General features: G+C 33.5%; 1 long non-coding RNA gene across 1 annotated transcript; it reads right to left on the bottom strand.

The window, feature by feature from the left end:
- Positions 1-1,525: 1,525 nt before the first annotated feature.
- LOC124167217 lies at positions 1,526-4,963 on the bottom strand. The gene is made up of 3 exons (XR_006866632.1): positions 4,829-4,963; positions 4,264-4,361; positions 1,526-1,968 (listed from the first exon to the last, which is right to left on the bottom strand). It is a non-coding gene; the product is annotated as an uncharacterized LOC124167217 (long non-coding RNA).
- Positions 4,964-6,179: the final 1,216 nt, after the last annotated feature.

Raw genomic sequence — 6,179 nt, 5'->3', positions numbered from 1 at the left:
GCTTTATCATCATATACAGACACTATTTGTAATAAATGACATCTATATCAGTTACTACTGATTTAAAATTAAAGATCATACCGGCTGGGACAATTTGCCACTAATGGTGGTATACCACCGTATAATTTTTATACAAATTGGTAGACAGAATTCCGTTTCCCCACCCTTTCGACACCTGTAATGACACCACCTTGTCTGGTATAACCGGATCGGTTCACATTGTTTTTTTTATTAATAGAAATAGTATTATTATTTAACTTGACTATGAAACTTGACTATTGAATTTTCTTCGAGAAATTCTCTCCCTAAATACATTATCAAGAAAACCAAGTACTGCATAGTAATGTTAAGAACCATTTATGCTGTAAAAAATGTTTCCTTTACTGCTGGGCATTTGCGTTACTTCCATAAAAATAGAAGAAATAAATATTTCCCACACATTAAAACAACTCAACTTACTGAAAAATTATATTTTCCACCAAAGCCATCAATATAATCGCATAAACAAATAAATGAATTCATCGAAAAACAAATGAGATAGGGTTGTAAGAATGGAATTTGCATTGCAGATCAATTTTTTTAAGATACCGAGTCTGGACAAAATGTACAGGATTGAAGAAAAGGCATTAACAAAAAATAAATGGAAAAAGCACAGTACTTCAATGCTTTAATCATTAAAGCTGATTCTGTACATAACAAAAAGTATATTCATAAGATATAGCACACAGGACGAATTAGAAAAAGACTCCGCAATCAACTAAAAATCAAGTTTTATTGTTAAGAAATTTATGGATTAGATGTGATTACTTGAAATGTCACATTATTTTAAACGTATGATCACATGTATATCATTATCAACGCACATCATAGAAGAAAGTGTTTGAGAGCAGTGAAAATAAATGTATCTCTGAAACCTCCATTGGCATAATATTCCATTGGTAGTGAAAAATAAATATAGAAGATACATTTACAATTATTTTAATTCTTAAAAAATTTTTCCTTTCTTAAAAAAAAGAAGTATCACTCATTCACCATGTGATAGTTAAGAGAAAATATTTTATTTAATCAAATTTAATTCCCAAAATAGGCGAATACATAAAAACCGCAGAATATAATTTAAAACCACACGATTATTGAATCAGTAAGATTATCATAAAACATTTCAAACAAAAGACTAAAGGATACACTGGGGAAGACAACACAAACAGAAAAAATTACAAGAGAATAAAATTGGGTAAATCCATCACTCCTCCAAACCTATCCAGCAAATTATTTAGAACATTCACAAAATGTGAGAGGACACTAGGATACCACACTGCTTTAGCCAGAGGAAAGTCACAATTCAATCAGGTCTTTTATTTCATCATTCATTAACATCACCAATTAACTTTCATGGACTTTCCTCTGTTACTCCCCCTCCCCACGTAGAGGGAGCAGGTTGGATTTGAGGGGGAGGGAGGGTGGGGAAGGATTTTTAGTTAAGGAAGGGAAGTTAGTGTTAGCATTACTACTAACACTACTATTATTATTACTACTACTACTACTACACTCACTCACTCATACCAAGCACACATTCACACACCTACGATCCAGCCCATTATAATCCCATCCATCGCAGCAGCCCCACGAGGTCGAAAACGATACGGACCTAAGTTCCTGATCCTAGATAAGATACCTAAGTACTACGTCAGTAATATCTAATTTCCTGCGCATAAAGCAACGCATGTCGAAGACGATTTCCTACTCTCCTGCCTACATCCCCCTTAACGCTGAAAAAAAACAACACTTTACAATAAATAAATTACAATAAAGTACACAGCAATAAAAAAGCACACACAAATAGTCCAAGTACACCGATGAAAGCAACACGACTCCAGGCCCTTTTCTTCAATTTCTTCAATCTTCGTCTCAAGTGACACAGTTTGATGCACCGCTTTTCCAGGACAACGCAGCATAATGCAGAATCACCTGTTCAAATAAGAAGCATCACATGTACTAACGATGCAAATAGCTACCAAATCGCATTTTTCCCCTCCCTGTTGAAAATTAAATTTGAAATAAGACCTAAAGAAAGACAGGCTTAATAAGAATGGATCCCAAGTAGCAAAATCTTATGTAAAAATTATTTTAAAATATATTGCGAGAACATTTTAAATTGACTTTAACATAATTTTGAAAACATATTAGCTTTCTCTGTTTCAACGTTACAAATCTTTTTTTCATCATTTCAAAATGATTTTAACATAAGTTTAAAATATGTCCTACTCTTGTATGAGCTATGAAATATAGTTTTTTAGATAGTTTTAAAATATGTTGTAACTAATTCAGCCTCTTTTTAAAATGATTAATTGCAACATGTTATGTTAATATGAATTAAGTAAACAGGTTTGAAATTACAAACTGTGCCAGAAACAGTAAAAAAATTTTTCCCACCTAACAATTATCCTAGTGTCAACATGCGTGAATATTTCGAAGGAAGCAGTACAAGCATCGTGAGAATTACAGAATCTCCTTATATCTGCGTGCTTTCAGGGAATGCCCACCATCACCATGGACGCTAAGAGAACTTCGAAATCAGACGTCTGTGATTGCATTAGAAAGCGAATATGCTTATAGAAAGTATACACGCAGGCCTTATCCGTTTTTAGTATGCAATGAAGCACATATTGAGAGTGTTTTCAGGCGTTCCTTGATTGCATTCTCGGATCATGCAACATCCATTTTTTTATGATATGCCTTCATTTTGGGATTATTTTCCCGTGAATTCATTATTTTAAATTTCTAGAAATATTATGGAAAACTGCCAAAAAATACCGTTTTGTGGATTTCAAGACAGCGAAATTCAAACTCACTTTTGAAAAAAAGGATTCATTTTTGGTAGAAAAAGTCTCCAAAATCATCCGTATTACTTGTCAGTCACCCACATTCACCTCCAAGGAATGAGAGTTTTTATACTGGCTTATTTCATCACACTGGTATGACTGAGAATATGAAAATTTATATGAGCGTTTTAAAATGATTTCAAAATAATGACCTTATTATTTCAAAATTATGTTAAAATGATTAGAAAATAATAATCAAATTATTTCAAAATTACTTTAAAATGTGTGTAAAATTATTTTAAAACAATTTCAAAATTATGTTCACATAATTATTTTTCTGTGAAATTAAAAAATGAACATTTTTGGCAAAAATAAGCCATTACTTCCTGCATATCCAAGAACATACTATCAACAAAATGAGATCAAATGGTACAAGACTTAAAAAGAGCAATGCCTAATACATTATTTTAAAATCTTGAAAAAATCATGAATTTAGCCATCTTATGATATTTTGATTTTAAAATCATTTGAAATAATTTTAAAATCATTTTTCAATATTCTTTTGCTACTTGAGATGAGGCTTTTCAAATAAATTCCTATACAAATTCATGCAAAAGGACATATTTAGGGTGAATGTAATAAAAACATTCCTAATTTAAGTAAAAATACTTTGCGACTGTAATAAGTTCTAGCAAAGCCAAAACGGCATAAATTATCACATTGATTTCTTTAGAAAGATACACATTCATAATCTTGCAGTAACTATGTGTAGTAGTGTAGCACTGACATTCCGTTTACGGTTACATGACCATTATGTTCCAGTAATGGGTTTGTTATCTAGAGAATCATTTAATTTATTTTCTAGTAATTAATTAAACTATTTTCACATCCATGGCATACTAAAATATTGATTCCAACAAATTATTAACAAATTAAGAGCATATTTAAATAGTAGGTACATTTCTTAGGCCAAAGGAAAGAAGTGAGAGTATGAACTTAATTGGTATGTCTGAAGAGAAGAAAAAATAGCATCCAAAAATCTAAATGAAGGATTGCAGTAAATACAATCAAGGTATTTGGAAATAACAATGAAAACTCTTCCCTCATGATCCATTTTCGAAAAAAAAACTATCTCATCAAAAAATTTGTGACTAGGGGAAGACCTGTCTCATGGTTAGAAGACGAACTTTTCATTGTGATACTACACAAAGGAATAATTTACTGTTATTGGATCGTAAATCTTGATATCGAATTGGAAAGGCAATAATCAAAGAAGCAAGTAATCAAAAAGCAATTATTTTTACTAGCATAAGTCAAATTTACATGCTGTAAAAAAGTGGCTCTCTTAGTTCATGAAAAGGATAATATTTTTGATTTTCAAGAGAAGGATCACAATACATGTATTAGTTTTTTAAAGGAAAGAAATTAAATCCATTCTTACCATTAAGTGATTGCATCCAATCCGTTCAAATGTCTCCATAATCCAGAGCAATTCTGTCTTCTCCCAAATTGATATTCAATTCTGGGAATGAGTCTTAGCTAGAAAGAGAAAAATTTCGAATGTTAACTGAAATTCAGAATTGAAAACCAGAAAATACTGAAAAAATTAATTACTTAAATATCAAATGTGGCAGTTGTTTAAAAAATGATTCTAACCATAAGCAAGAGAATAAGAAAGGCAATTAAGATAAATCGTAAAATAGACAAAAATAAGTTTACAGAGTAATTGTATATATTGAGAGTAATGGGCACTCACTGCCCATTGAACTGAAATTGTGGACAAAATATTTCTAATATCGTTCCATGAAATTTAAAATTTTACTCTGGAATTAATTCAAAGCTGGAAATATAAAATATGAAAAAAATAAAACAATGTTAGTCCAAAAAAAAAGATTGTCAAAAAAATTCTCATTTTCTCAGTTGATTTTATAATAGAAATAGCTATTTCAATTTCAAAGTGAGATCTCGAATGTATGAATTCGAATGGAAGCGGAATGTAATCTTACTGTAATGGGATGGCGCCATGTTCTTCGCGAAATAGGTAAGCATACTGCATGCCCTCTTCTGCAGTTGTCTTCTGCTCTTCAAAACCTGTGGAGAGGTCGGATTAGTAGCACATACAAGGAATAAAAAAACCCTTGCACTCCTAGCCTTACGTTACGCAATTTTCTTTGGCCCTAATGGCCCAAATCAAAGCTAACACTCGCACTGTCCTAGTGATGCGGTCCTCTTCATCCGTCGTCTTCTTTCTTCTAATCTTCAAATGAAGAGATGACTTCGCTGTCCTCTTCTGCTCTTCAAACCCTGTGGAGAGGTCGGATTAGTAGCACACACAAGAAATAAAAAACCCTTGCACTCCTATCCTTACGTTACGCAATTTTCTTTGGCCCTAATGGCCCAAATCAAAGCTAACACTCGCACTGTCCTAGTGATGCGGTCCTCTTCATCCGTCGTCTTCTTTCTTCTAATCTTCAAATGAAGAGATGACTTCGCTGTCCACTTCTGCTCTTCAAAACCTGGGGAGAGGAGGATTAGTAGCACACACAAGAAATAAAATAACCCTTGCACTCCTAGCCTTACGTTACGCAATTTTCTTTGGCCCTATTGGCCCAAATCAAAGCTAACACTCGCACTGTCCTAGTGATGCGGTCCTCTTCAAACGTTGTCTTCTTTCTTCTAATATTCAAGTGAAGAGATGACTTCGCTGTCCACTTCTCCTCTTCAAAACCTGGGGAGAGGTAGGATTAGTAGCACACACAAGAAATAAAATAACCCTCGCACTAAAAATCCCCAAAGCCTAGTATACACTCCACGACAACATACCGGGGGTACCTTTGCACTCAATCCAAGTGAAAGTCCCATTCCTGTACGCTGCAATGGATTAGCGTGAATACCAAACCATGGTTCAAAAGGCTAAAAATAACGCACGCATGATAATCGCCTATCCTTACGTTACGCAAATCAGTCGGCCCGAATGGCCCAAATCAAAGCTAACACACGCATTCGCACTCGCACACGCACACACGCACTTCAACCGTTGTCTTCTGTCTTCTTTTCTTCAAATCCAGCGATGCATCCAATCTGTGGAGAGGTAGGATTAGTAGCACATACAAAAATATACATAACACTGCCCTCCCCAAAACAAAAAAATACCATCACACACACACGCACACACACACCCCTACCTAAGTTTTCTTTTTGAGATCTCATAATCTAAATAAACCATTCTAAAGGTTTATAAGGCCTTTTATTTCAGTATTCATTTGGGGACTTTGGGATTTCTTTAGCGCTTATTTCATATTCATTTTCTCTACCTTGTTCTTGGCCAATGATCTTTGTGAATGTTTTTATTCACTT

This window comes from Ischnura elegans, chromosome 10 (genome assembly GCF_921293095.1).
Source record: "Ischnura elegans chromosome 10, ioIscEleg1.1, whole genome shotgun sequence".
In the NCBI taxonomy this organism is placed as follows: Eukaryota; Metazoa; Arthropoda; class Insecta; order Odonata; family Coenagrionidae; genus Ischnura; species Ischnura elegans.
This window is presented reverse-complemented; position numbering and strand designations above follow the sequence as displayed.